Source organism: Neophocaena asiaeorientalis, unplaced genomic scaffold (genome assembly GCF_003031525.2).
Source record: "Neophocaena asiaeorientalis asiaeorientalis breed wild unplaced genomic scaffold, Neophocaena_asiaeorientalis_V1.1 scaffold40, whole genome shotgun sequence".
NCBI lineage: Eukaryota > Metazoa > Chordata > Mammalia > Artiodactyla > Phocoenidae > Neophocaena > Neophocaena asiaeorientalis.
Window position 1 is genome coordinate 14,829,833 of NW_020185335.1, and position 13,298 is coordinate 14,843,130.

General features: G+C 65.6%; 1 protein-coding gene across 1 annotated transcript in view; it reads left to right on the top strand.

The window, feature by feature from the left end:
• Positions 1-9,752: 9,752 nt before the first annotated feature.
• ZNF469 (zinc finger protein 469) overlaps positions 9,753-13,298 on the top strand; it is a 15,693-nt gene continuing 12,147 nt past the window's right edge. Inside the window, 1 exon segment of the mRNA XM_024735736.1 lies at positions 9,753-9,814. The gene's annotated coding sequence lies outside the window, so the exon portion shown is untranslated.

The following is a 13,298-nucleotide window of genomic DNA, read 5'->3' on the forward strand; positions in this document are numbered from 1 at the left end:
TTCCTACGGCCCCAGAGGGGGGAGGACGGGACAGCAGGGCGCTGAGCAAGTGAACAGACGGTAGATGAGGGTAGATGAGAGGCTGGGACGGGGCGGCCTCCAGGAAGAGCCGTCGCTGCCCTGGTGGCCCAGCGGCCCTGTTGTCTTCAGCACCGGGCTGCGTGGGTGAGCGCCCGCCCCGTCGGCCTGCAGCCCCGCTCCGCAACCCGCTGGCTCTACGTTCACCCTCCAGGTCTTGGTTTCCCCTTCCACGCAGAGCTGGTGGGTGCCGTGATGGGGGGGCTCCCTGCCCGGGCCTGGGGTGAGGTTGCCGAGGGGCGTCCTGCCGAGGCAGGGGTGGGTGGCTTAGTACGGGCGTGGCTCCGTCCCCGCGCTGCCCCCGGCTCTGTGGCCTCGGCCTTGGCTTTCCCATCTGTGGACAGTGGTGCCCCCTGCAGCCGGGCCCTGGGTGAGCTCTGGGGACAGCGGGGAGGGAGCCCAGTCCAGCCCCCTCCCACCACCACCCCCCTCCCCTCTTTGTGTTCTAGGAAGGGAGGTGACAGGTGCCGTCAGGGGAGGAACCGGCAGGGAGGATGCCGGAGGGGCGGTGACCCTGAGCTCTGGCAGAGCCAGCGTGAGGGCTGGGGTTGGGCAGTGAGGCAAGCTGGCCCTGCAGCCGGGACACGGGCCGGAGGCCATGGGTGGGGCCCCTGGCTCCCTGCACTTTGTCACACCTCACGTCCCTCGGGCCCTAAGTCCCAAGTGTCTCCAGGAGGAAGGGGCGGCCCCGCCTGGCCTCCTCCCCCGGCCTGCATGCCCCCCGCTACCCACAGACGTCACCCCAACAAGCCGAAGGCTCCCCAGACGTGAGCACCTACCGGGCCTCAGGAACTAGGAGAATGTGAACAAAGGTGACCGGCCTGGCCCATTGGACAGCCTGACAAGCGCCGGTGAGAGGGAAACACGCGCTCCTCCCCCGCTGCAGCCAGAGGAGCCCCCGGAGGCCCCGCGAGGGTGCGAGGGCCACAGAGCCGGGATCCAAAGCCAGGTGGGAGCGAACCGGCCAGGAGGCACGGCAGGGGGACGGCAGCAGGGCCGAGGCCCTCAGGCGGGTCAGGGCTGCGGGTCAGGGAGCGAAGACCACCAGGCTACAGGGGGAGGGCAGCCTGACCGCGGACCCACCTCCACCCTCCTGCCCTGTGGCCTCCTGCCCTCTGGAGCAGAGAAGCCTGGAGGACGCCCCACGGAGGGCAGCCACCCCCACTCCTGGGATCTGGGGCTCTTCGGAGCCAGGCCACTGCAGCCAGGGGTCCACCACCACCCAGCTCGGCCCCTCCCAAGCCCGGGTCACCCGCCCACAGCAAGGGTGCCTTTGGGGTTGCTTCACAGGGGGACTCAGTCAGCTGGGTCAGGCCGGCCCGCGGAGAGCTCAGCCAGGCCCTCAGAGCCCAGCTGCCCAGAGACTGGCCGAGGCTGCACTGCCAGAGGACAGCCTTGCAGGAAACACAGGGGGACAGTCCCGTCCAGGGCCACTTCCGGGTGTGTGGCTGTGGACGGATCACATCCCTTCTCAGAGCCTTGCTGTCCCGTCTGGGCACTGGGGTGATGGCAGACGCCCCTTGCAGCCGAGGGAGCCCCTGCAGCCTCGGGGACCCGCAGCAGGATCCCAACCCCTGTGTCCCTGTCAGGACGCGGGCCCGGCTTGTCCATGGAGGATGAGGCAGCAGGAGAGTGGCCAGAGCGGGGCGCCCAGCCCAGCCCAGCCCCTACATGCTGAGCCTCAGTTTCCTCATCTGTAACGGGGGCTGAGTGCCTGCCTGCTTCCCAGGGGTACAGCCCTGAGTCCGGCCGGTGGCAGGCGTCTCGTCGGGCCGATTGCCCTCCCCCAAGCCCCCAACTCAGAACCCCACGTGGGGGCATCCACTGATCTCTGGTCCTGAGGATGTGAAATCATCATCACTTTTAATTGAGAAAAGAGGCCGATAGGATTCTGAGCCTGACGGGACAGTAATTAAGGCAGCCAAGGAAGCTCATTAATCTTGTCACTCAGGAGATGGCTCGTTAAAGCCCGCCGTCCCCGGGCCCCGCCGAGCACAGTGACCTCTACGTGGGCCCCCGTTTCTCATGTGGAGGCCTGCTCGGGGCGAGATGGGCTGCTTCCAAAAGCCAGGAAGTTTCCAAACCCCATCCGGGGGTCTGGGGGGCGCAGGCTGGGAATCCCACAGCTGTGTCCCAGTTCATTTACCTGCCGCAGCCTCAGCTTCCTCTCCTGTAAAACGGGTCTGATGCACAGCCCGGGCTGGCTGGCGGGTGAGAGGACTGCCCGGGACACCCTGTCCTGAGGCCTGGAGGAGCCAGAACCAAGCCCGGCCCCAGGTAAGCCCGCAGAGCACACGGGAGGCCCGATGCGTTCCGGGCTCCCCAGCCCCACTCTGCAGCGTTCCCACCTCTCCCTCCTCCCGCCTGGATCCCAGCTCTTCTCTGTCACACGTCAGGGTCACAGGGTGACAGCGTGTAAACTCCCCCGCACACTCTGACCCCAGCCCAGGCTTCAGACTCAGGCTTCAGACCCAGACTGGGCTTCTGGGCACTGGTCCTTGGTCTGCCCTGGGCAGCAAAGGTTTGGAGGTCCCTCTGTCACCCGAGGGTAGTGGAGCCTGAGAGGGCCACGGACAGAGCCACTCCAGATGCCAGTGCCATCACGACGGTGCCCGCGGGACTCCATGTTGAACGGTTAAAGTGATGGAGGACAACTTCAATGTTTATAATCAGCAGTGGAGTGTGGGTCGTCTGGGGGAAAGGACGGAGACAGGCTTTCCAACAAAATCAAAATCACATGGAGCTTTGAACACCCTTCACCCTCCAGGGTGTTCCCAGCCTGACCCTGAGCCCAGGGTCCAGGGCCCGCTGAGGCTGGGGTGCTGGGCTTCGTACCTTTCTGCTGGGGCCCTCGGGTGGGGACAGGGTAGTTACGGACAACAGGGATTCAGGTCTCCAAGAGGAGACGTCTGCTCCGGACAGAGCCCAAGGCCTGGGTCTGCAGCCGTACCGGGGGCCGGGTCCAACCTAGGGCCCGAGCAGCCTCCATCCTCCAACTTCCCCTCCGGGGCCCTCAGAACCCCTCCCTCTCACCTACCCTTCCCTTCTCTGCAGACGGGATGGGGGCTTGTGCAGCTGGAGCTCCGAGACAAGGGCAGGCCTGGGCTCTGTTCGTGCTTTTCCAGAACCGCCACTCGGCATTCAGAGTGGTGCCGTCTGGTCTGAGCGTCGCTGGGCCGCCGCCCTGGCCTGGCTGTGCCACTGTGTGCCCTTGGGCAACTCCTCGTCTGTGAAGTGAGCGCACTGGACGAGGTGCCCCCAGAGGTCCTTGTACTGGAGAAAACGCCCCGTCCACTGTGGCTTTCCAAGCGGCTTCCATGAAGCCACCGTCCCAGGTCCCCACAGCCCCGCTGCCCTCCATGCCCTGACCAGCCTGCCCCGGACGAGGCGCCTCTTGGCTTTGGGACAGTCGGCTTCGTTCACCCCGGACTCGGCTGGGGGTTTCCCGGGGCTGCTGAGTCCCAGTATGCTCCCTGCACACGGGACCCAGGTGGTCCCTCTAAGCAGGGGAGAAGGACCCTCCGAGGGCCAGGTGAGGGGCAGCCGGAGTGCGCGAGGCTGAGCTTGGTACGCTGCTACCCTCAAGGGTGTGAGACGAGTTCCCAGAACACCTTGCCAGCACACGTTCCTGGACTCGGGCGCTACGTGGAGAGATGGGGAGCCCCAGGGCACGGTCTCCGTACCCCAAGGCCTGCCCCGGCAGCCCCCCGCCCACTGGCTGCTGTGCGCGGAGCATCCCCGAGGCCTCATTTAGAAACGAGGGCCAGAGGCAGAGAGCGGGCAGCCCTGCACGGCCCCGGGAGGGGTGTGCGGTTGTGGGGCATGCGTGTGCGTGTGAACGTGCGTGTTTGTGCATGTGTGTGCGTGCGTGCAAATCAGCGTGTTTGGACGTGCGTCCGCATGTTTGTGGACGTACATGCCTGTGGGCACACGTGTGTGCAGCCGTGTGTGCTGAGGGGGACCTGACCCCGCCCTGCACACCACCCCTGCTGGCCCCCCAGACCTGGAGCCCTCCTCTTGAGGGCTGGGCCCCAGGCTCCCCGATGCGTGTTTCCTCCTGTTCTGTGGCATTGTGTTGAGGGGTCGGGGGCGTGCCCCCTTACCGACAGGGGCCGCAGCGCTTCCCTAGGCGCCCCGTGAGGTCGGCAGCAGGGCTGGGCAGACCCGGCTCCTCTCCAGCCTGGGCCGGACTCTGGGCAGGAAGGGGCAGAGAGTGGGGCCTGAGCCACTGCAGCCTGGGCCCACCTCGAGCGGCAGCTGTGCGGAGCGGGGGACGGTGCAGCAGTAGGCAGAGAGCAAAAAAGGACATTCCCCAAGCGACTGACAGACAGGCCTCGTGGCAGAGGCTGTGCCAGCCCCCAGCTCGGGGAGCCTTCCGGGCGCAGGCAGCATTGGGGCTGCCCCGGGGAGGAGGGAAGGAGGCATCCAGGGAGGGCCCGGCCCGTGCAGGTGCCCGGGCAGGAGCACGCCTGGCCCGTGGCAACGCAGAGGGTGGCAGAGGCGAGCAGGTGAGGGCAGAGGGCAGCGGGGTGGGAGGGCCCAGGCAGCCCAGGTGTAGACCTCTCACAGGTGGGCACTGAAGCAGGCGCTCAGGGACGAGGGCGCAGGGTTCCCCGCGGCCCCAGGCAAGCGTGCGTCCCCAGCGTCTCGACCTCCGCAGACTGTGCACCTTTCTTCCCCTGAAGTCTCCGGTCTCACTCCTCGGCCCTTCCCTGCTCAGCCTGTGTGGGCCAGTGTGGTCACTCCCATCCTGCAGTTCCGGCACCGAGGCCCCCGGAGAGCTGCTGGTGTCCAGGGGACCAGAGAGCGCCGGTCAGCACAGGTGTCGGGGGCGGCCCCTCGCGGGGGTGGTGGCCGGGCGGGGATCCTGCCTTTGATTCCTGGCGGCCCTCCTGATGCCAGCCGGCGGCCAGCAGCGCCGGCAAGCGCGTTCCGGATCCACATGGGTCTTTGGGATGCGCCAGGCGAGCCGCTGCCACCTGGGGGCTGAGGTCGGGGGGTGGGGGGCTGAGGTCAGGGAGCGGCTTCTCGGGCAGAGCCCAGGCGTGGACAGCCAGCCCCTTCTCCTGCCACGTCCACTCTGCCCCAGGCCGTTCTGCACCCCCAGCTCCGTCCTGTGCAGCGTCCGCCAGACCCTCCGGGCCCTGCTTGAAATTCCAGGGCTCCCAGCACCCTCAGAGTTATGGCCCTGGTTCTGCGTCGTGTCCAGAGTGAGGGCGTGGGGTGTCGGCAGGTTGTGGGGTTTGTTCTAGGAGGACTCGGCCAAGATGTGAGTCGGGAGCCTTTTCACACCCTCCAAATGCTGGTCTCAGAGGAACACGAGGACGGAGGCGAGTGGCCGGTACCCGGCGCCAGCCCTCGGCGGCTTCCGCGGGCGACGGGTCCTGCCTTTAAGCACGAATCGCGGCCGCCTCCCTGTCAATTTCGAAGACATCGTTTTCTCCCCACGTGCTCCTCTTATCTCCCTCCTGTTAAAGGATCTCAAATATGCACCCCGATAAGGCGGAACGCACCCCCGCTTCCCGGCCCCGTCCAACGCCAGCCTCCACTTTCCCCCAAAGTAATTAAGATAAATGCAGTTGATAATTTGCCTGGTATTCTTAAACGGACCCTCGGGCCATATCTCAGATATAATTTTACCTGCAGAGGTTTATCTGAGCGCTCGAGTAACAGATAGTTTTTTAAGCAAAGCGGCAGCTTTTGAAGCGAAAGGAAAAGGGAATGTTTGTAAAATAAATGTCAGAACGAACCGCCGTCACAGCCCCTCAGCTCAGGGTCGGCGAACGGAGACCCCGCGCCGTCCGGGGCTGGCCAGGAAAGGGGCGGGGATGGGCTCAAGGGATGGGCTCAGGGGCACCGAGAAAGCGGGCCGGCGGGGGAGGCTGGACCAAGCCACAGGCCAGCGCCCAGGGAGGCGCAGCTCAGGAGGCTCGGCCAGGATGGGGAATCAGTGCAGTGGGCCAGGCTGGTGGTTCCCACTGTGGTGGGGAAGGCAGGGTCCTGCTCCAGGCTCTTCTTCGGATAGGCTGGAGTCCCCTGGGAGCCTCGGTTTCCCCGTCTGCATCCGGTCAGGCTGGAGCCCAGCTGCCCGTCACAGCCTGGTCCCACCCAACAGCGCCTACGTCTTGCTTCCTGATGGGCATCCGGGAAGTGGGGCGGGGGCCTGGGGTGGGTGTGTGTCCACAGCACCCCTGACCCGCCAGTAAAACCCGCGCTGGCCCGCCCCCTCGCCAGCACCGTGCACTCACCGCCCCAGCCTCACCGAGCCTCCCACCCGGGACACCCGTCCCCGACGCTTTGCCAGAAGGACCTCACCCGAGGCCCGGCCACGCATCGCTGAGGGTCACCTCCTCACGGGGGCGGGGGGGGGGGGCCCACTCTTGCTCCCTTTGCCCCGTTCACGCCCAGCTGCTGTGAGCTCCGTCCTAACGGGCGTCACGATGCCTGTGCCTACCCACACCCCTCTGGGGCCCAACCTCCCCTCTGCAAGCCTCTGTTTCCGGCTGTAGCGGGGGTGAGCGCTGACCTTGCAGGGAGGCCATGAGGACGAGGCGGTGTCCACACTGCCCTCTGTGGTCCTTGCTGTTGCCTCGGCGCCGTCCCCTAAAGCTGTGAGCTCCTTGGGGAGGGACGGCTGGTGGAGGAGAGGGTCCAGCAGTCTGGGCCTTCCCCCACCCATGCCCTCCTCCGCACACCCGTCCTGTCACCCAGCGCCACACCACACACGGGCGCCGCCGGGCCGAGGCTGGGATAGAGCAGGCACACAGCCCACCCTCACGACCTCATCCAAGCCTGAGCACCTCCAAGGGCACTGGGGGCTAGGGCTTCAGCACACATTTGGGACAAAGCCAAGACAGGACGAGGGGACGAAAGGGCAGACGCCTCTACCCCACTGAGCCGTGTGGCCTCACTCTCTGGCAGGATGGGAAACAGAAGGCCGGGCCCCTGCCGGTTAAGAAGGTACAGCCCCACCCTGCTGAGAAAGCATCATAACAGGAAAATTAAACCCTTCCACGTCTGGGCACGTCAGCAGCAGGGAGGCCGAGGGGGCCGCAGGGCGAGAGCGAGGTCCGGTGCTGGCCGGGCCCCCAAGCGGCCATGTCACCGGGTCATGGAAGATGGCGGCCGGGGTGGCCTGAGGGGTAGTCAGCTCGAGCCCCTCGTCTAGAGCTGGGGAAACTAAGGCTGGGGGGCCCAGGGGTGCGTGTGGGGTCGAGGCCCAGAGCTCTGACCAGACAGGGCCATCTGTGTGCTGAGCTGCCCAGTCCCCCGGTGTGCGGGGACAGTGCCACCCCCGAGGGCTCCCGAGATCATACCTTCGCAGGTGGACACACACATAACTGGGAGGGCTTCTTGGAAGAGGTGGGCTGGAGAGGAGCCTGGAGGAGCAGTGAGCACGTTCGGAGCTAACGTCTGCAGGCTCCGTGCGTGCAGGGCCGTGTGAATGGTTTGCTGTCCCGTCCAAGCCCCTGGCCATAGCCCTTTGACACCAGAGCTGTGATCACCCCGTTTTGCAGCCAGGAGGTGTCAGAGCCAGGATTCAAGCCCGGGCCCAGCTGACGCGCCCCCACCTCGCCCCGCGGTCTCCCTGGAAGTGGGTGAGAATCGGGAAGCTGGAAGAGGAGGGTACAGAGAGGCCCCGGCTGAAACGGGGCAGGTTGAAAGGGGAGGTGAGGGCAGAGGGTCGGGAGCAGAGGCCAGACACTGTACAGGGCCTGGGGTCCGTGGGGAGGGAACACCGGAGGGCAGGGGCCCAAGGCCCATGGCAGGACACCCCTCACCAGGAGCTGCCGCCCACACCCCAGCTGGAGCCGGCCAGCACCACCGCGGGCTTGAGTTACCCAGAGGCTGGGGCCAGGTGGTGTTTCTCAGCGTAAAGGAGACGCCTGAAGTCGTGGGGTTCCTGGGGGCAGGCCGGGATCTGGGGGATTGGATCTCCCCACTTCAAAGGGGCCCCAGGCCTGCTGAAACCCACACCAGCTAGCACCAAGGGGCTTTGCCAAGAGCCTGGGCAGGGGTGGGAACCCGAGACCCGGGCACACGCTGTCCCCCACCTGCCCCACAGTCTGAGCACCCAAGATGGGCCCTTGTGCCCCCGGAGGGGCAGCCAGCATGGGGTGCTGCAGGCAGAGGACGTCAGGCCCGCCATCCTGGGACAGAGGACAGAGGCTGACGGGGTGGCTGAGCCCTGCCCACAGGTCAGCACGTGGAGGCAGGGCCGCCCCAGGGAGGAGGGGGCCCCGAGGCGGGGGCTGAGGTGCAGAGCTACTTTGTCCTGCACGGGGCAAGCGTGGTCCCCAGGGGCCTGCCTCACACCCCTACGTGTGCACTACGTGCTGTGTGACTTGGCCAAGTCACACAACCTCTCTGGGCCTTTGTTTCCTCATCCATAGTTCCTGTTGACTTTTCGCAGCAGAGGCAGAATCAGTTGCTCACCACTGTGTGGCCCATCATCCAGCAGAAACGTGGAGATCCCTGAGCGAGTGAGTGAGTGAGTGGATGAATGAATGAGTAACTGGGAAGCTGCAGGGAAGGCAGAGCCCTCCCCAGGCCTCGGCCTGCCCACCTCCAGGTAAGGGCACGCTTCCCGCCCCGTGACGCCGGGACTCACTTGAAAGCCTCGAGTCTCCACATCGTCAGGAGGGCTGCACGTCAGTACAACCCCCAAGAGTTGTCCCAGTGGTTCCCTAAGGCTGTGTGACACACAGCAGCTTGAAACAATGAACCGTTACATACCGTTGCCGTGGGTGCCGAATTTGGGCGTGTATTCTGTGCGTTAGCCGCGAGTCGCCACGTCCAGCCCCTGTTCAAGGGGAGGGATTTGGGCTCCACCTTTTGGAGGGAGGAAGATGAAAGAATCTGTGGCCAAATGTTAAAATCGCAATAGTGCTTAATTTGACCATCTCTCTCCAAATCACAAACGCACTTGCCCTTGACGGTGCCATTTCTCCTTTGGGTTCATCCTGCTGGTCTCACTTACACGTATTCGTGGCTCTGCTATTTGTAAAGGCCCGCATAGGACAACCTAGCATCCACCCGTCCGGAGGGACCTGGGTATACGAGTAGCCGTTCCGCAGACCATTCCGTAGCTGCGTGTGGCTGGAGAATGGACAGGCAGACGTCAGCCAGACGTCGCCTCGTGAGGGTCTGTGGGATTACCTCTGAGATTCACCGTTCAATGCAAAAAGTGCAGTGCGTGTAGTAGACTATCTTTTGTTGAAGAAAGGGGCGAATGGGTAGATTTATTCGTATTTTCTGGTATTTGCATCAAGAAACTCTGGAAGGAAACACAAGAAGCTGCCCCGTGTGCTGACCCAGCAGGACAGCGGAAGAGGGTCCGTGGGCCGGGGGAGCCGGTGGCGGGGGGGAGACCTCTCACTGCAGAACTTCAACCACAGGAACGTGGGATCTGTGCACACGAAATACCACGACAAGAAACGTAGAATCACCACCAGCCCAGCGGGAAGGCGACCAGCTGACCCCACCCCTGCAAGGCTCCCCCACCCGCCGGGCCGGACTGAGCTGCCCACGGGCCTCCTGTGGTCACCCAGCTCCCCGCAGTCCACGTCGGCTTCCTGGGGCTCTGCAGGCTCCATGTCCTCTCCGGGCCCCGCCCCCCCAGGGCTTGCGGCCAAGCACCACATTGATGCTGACATGCTTCCCATTTTCTTTGCAGCCAAGAAATCCCCATCCCTGTGGAAGCTGCGCGGCGACCCAGCTGAGGGCCGACTCCCAGGTACGTAGAGGGGACCGCTGGAGTGGAGGCTGGCGGGCCGCACGCGGCCGGAGCTGCCCTGTCCCCGCCCTGCCACCCGTGTCTCCTTCCGTGTTGCTCGCTCAGGCAGTAATGGGGGCTGCCAGCTGCCTCCCCGGAGCCACCTCTGGGGCCGGGTGTCAGGGCCGGCCCTCGGCTCTGAACCGCAGCCCTGGGCCGGGCTTGTCACCTGACGCTCTGTCCCCTGGCCAGCTCGTCAGGCCACTCGGGCCAGACCCCTCCTTCCCTGAGGGGCCTGCAGCACAGCTGATTCAAACCAGCAAATGAGCCTCTTACGCCTGTTTTCAGACCCTGCCCAGCCTTCCGCACAAGCCGCCCTACATCTGCTTTGTGTCCGTGAGCAGAACAGGACTCGGGGGGTGACGGGACGTAGCGGTTACGGTATTCACAGGGAAATACTTCGGTTCCCACCACACCGTCTGCTAAACACCCGGTGAGGAGCTTGTTCACTGCACTCTTTAGGGGCCAGCATCAGTCCCGGGGCATGGGTGGAGACCTTGAGCCCACTGAGGCGGGGCAGGTGCCGGGGCCACAGCCAGCAGGGGCCGGGGGATCAGGACCACGGCCATCAGCCGCCCAGGCCCGAGCCCCACCCACCCGTCCCTCTCAGGGGGCGCAGTTCGGAGCCTGGACCTGCGGGACCTCCATGGTGTCTGACAGCTACTTGGGCGTGACCGGCCACCCCCAGAAAGCTCCAGAAGCTGCGGGGAGGCCAAGCCCTGGGCCCTCCCCGCTCCTCACAGCAGCGCCTGGGCAGTGTGCGCAGGGGTGGTGAGGAAGGCCCCTCGAGGTCAGGGGCCCTCGCGCATCTGCCCACCTGGCCCCTGGGCTTCACTGCCTGGCAGATTCAGGAGCAGAGGCCCCACAGACCAGAGCCCGTCCTTGCTCCTGGGCAGGGGCGGACACCAGCCCCAAGTGGGTTCAGAGCCCCTGATGCCTGCCACGCGGGAGCCCCCTCCTCTGACCCTCCAGGCCCTGAGTTAAGTCCCACGTAGCATGCAGCAGGTGCTGCCTACCCACTGCCCCCCACGCCCAGCCTCTCTGGGCTGTCCGGGAGCTCTGAGCCAGGGTCAGGTGTCCACAGCTGTGCGGTGTCTGCTCCCCTGGACGCTGGGCATGGGGCAGATGTCCAGAAGCGCCACGTGAACCTGAACTTGAGAACGAGGGGTCAGCCCCCATATGGGGCCTTTCCACCAGGAGCAGCTAACTCACAGCCGCTGGAACTGAAAGGGCCCTTCAGACAACCAGGTCCGACCATCCCCCTCCGCCGATGGAGAAGGGGAGCCAGGAGATGGGCGGTGCTGCTGGCAGACAGGCAGCTAGCCCACCGCAGCCTGTGACCTCGGCCCTTGAAAGGCAGCGAGGCGATTCCCGAGTCCTGGCTCCGAATGTCTCTGCCTGCAAGAAGCATGAACCGCTGCTGCTCGCAGCTTAGCGGCCAGAAGGAGCCACGTGGCCTGTGCTGCTTGCAGCAGGACACACGGACGGTCCTTCCGCAGGGCACAGCGCGCTCGTGGGTCATGATGCAGTCTCCCCACCTTGAGCCCGACGGGGAGCCCTCTGGCCAGAGCCCGGGCTTCTGGCGTTCAGAGTGACGAGTGTGCGGGCCCGAGGCCGCAGGTGCCCGAGAGCGGGGGAGGGGCGCCTGGGCTCAGGGCTTCCGCTCCTCCTTAAAAACTCAGGCGGGACGGCCCAGGTGACCCCGACAGACCCCGACTCTCATGTGGCTTCAGGCAGTGCGGGGGAGAAGCACCTAGGCAGCCCGTGCACAGACGGGGGACACGGAGGCCCGGGAGGCGCTGGCATCCGGGGGAGCCCCTGCGTGCCAGCGGCCGGCCCTGCGAGGGAGGCTGTTACCATCACTACCCCGAGGGCGTGCAGACCCACTTTCCCCAGTCCTGGGCGCCTACTGTGTGCCAGACTCCAGGCCAGGGGCGCGGGCAGAGGAGCAGATGCAGACTCGCCCTCAGGGCCCAGGCTCAGGGGGCAGCAGAGCGAGTAGGCTGACCCAGAGTTGGCAGAGGGTCGTCCCTGCAACAGCCCCATCGGGGGCTCCACGGGGATACCCATTTTCCAGGCACACGGCGACTAAGGGACTTGCCCCAGCGGCGTCACGAGGGGCCCGCCCTCCCCTTGGTTCCCACGGCTCTCTCGTGCGGGGGCCGTCCTGGGGGCCCTGACTGCTGCTGCCCCTACACCGGGCACAGCCTGGCTCTGAGCAGGCGTCCGGACCACATGTGGGGCTGGGAGGAGGCCCCGCAGGAACCCCCGGTGTCCCTCACTAGCCCTGAGGTCTTGGGCGAGTCACGCACCTCCCTGTGCTCCATAATCTCACCCGTAAATCAGCGATGACAGTAGCGCTTCTGACCTCTCGAGCCACTGTGAGGACCAGAGGAGTGGTTGGGAAGCACTCAGTGTCCCGGCCCCCAGTGAGGGCCCAGAAGGAGCTCAAGCTACTGCTACTGCTACTGCCATCACTTATTCATTCAGCAAACTTCACCCACGAGCCCTGCTCCAAGGGCTCTCAGTCCACATGTGCAAAGGGAAGCTGAGGACTTGCCCCAGGCAGTGGAGCCCAGAGGAGCGGGGAGGTCCCTACCTAGGAGGGAGGGCGCCCCCAGGCTGATGGGATGGGGAGGGTCCAGTGGCGGGGCTGGCCTGGCAGGGGATGGGGCGGCGGTGGGGCGATGTGGCGCCCACTGCTGGCCGGCACTGGAACCACGCCCAACCTGGGTCAGGAAGCCTCTGCCCCGACCTCAGAGCTGGTGGCCTTCACATGGGGCTGAGCTCCCACGACTGTCTGGGGAGAGCCAAGAAAATCAGCGTTGCTGACAGCCGGCCGCGGGATTGCTCTGTGGACGAGACCCCCAGAGCCGCTAGGGGGATGGGAGTGGGGTCATGGAGACAGAAGGAAGGGGTGAGGGCCATGCCCCCGGAGGCTCCCCTCACCCAGTGCTCCTAAAGCTCAGTGTTCTGGGTGGGGCTTTTCTCCAGAGGCCCGTGGGGCTGTGCTCTGGGTTAGGGTCACAGGCACAGGCCAGATACGTGTGCCCCCAAACAGGAGCTCAGCTCAGGGGCCCAAGAAAGGAGCCGGAACCTTCCGGAGACCGGGGGTCTGCAGGGCGAGGGCCCGGAGGCCGTCCTGTGTGATCCCAGGGTCAGGGGATGGGGCAGGTGAAGGACCAGGTGGGAGCCTCAGCCAGACGCCCCCTCCGTCCTTCCTGGGCTCTCCGCCCTGGCCGTCAGGTGCCCGTCACCCACCCTGGGGCCACTGCAGGTCTGGGAGCCACGTGTCACTTGGGGCTTTGCTGCTCAGGGCCCGGCTGGTGCCTCGCACAGCTTGCTTGGGGGTGGCCAGGGGTCTTCTCAGATCTCAGGCCTCAACAGTATTTTCTCTCTTTTTCCTTCCTTTTCCTCTCCAACCCCAATCCGCTCCCCCCCCCCC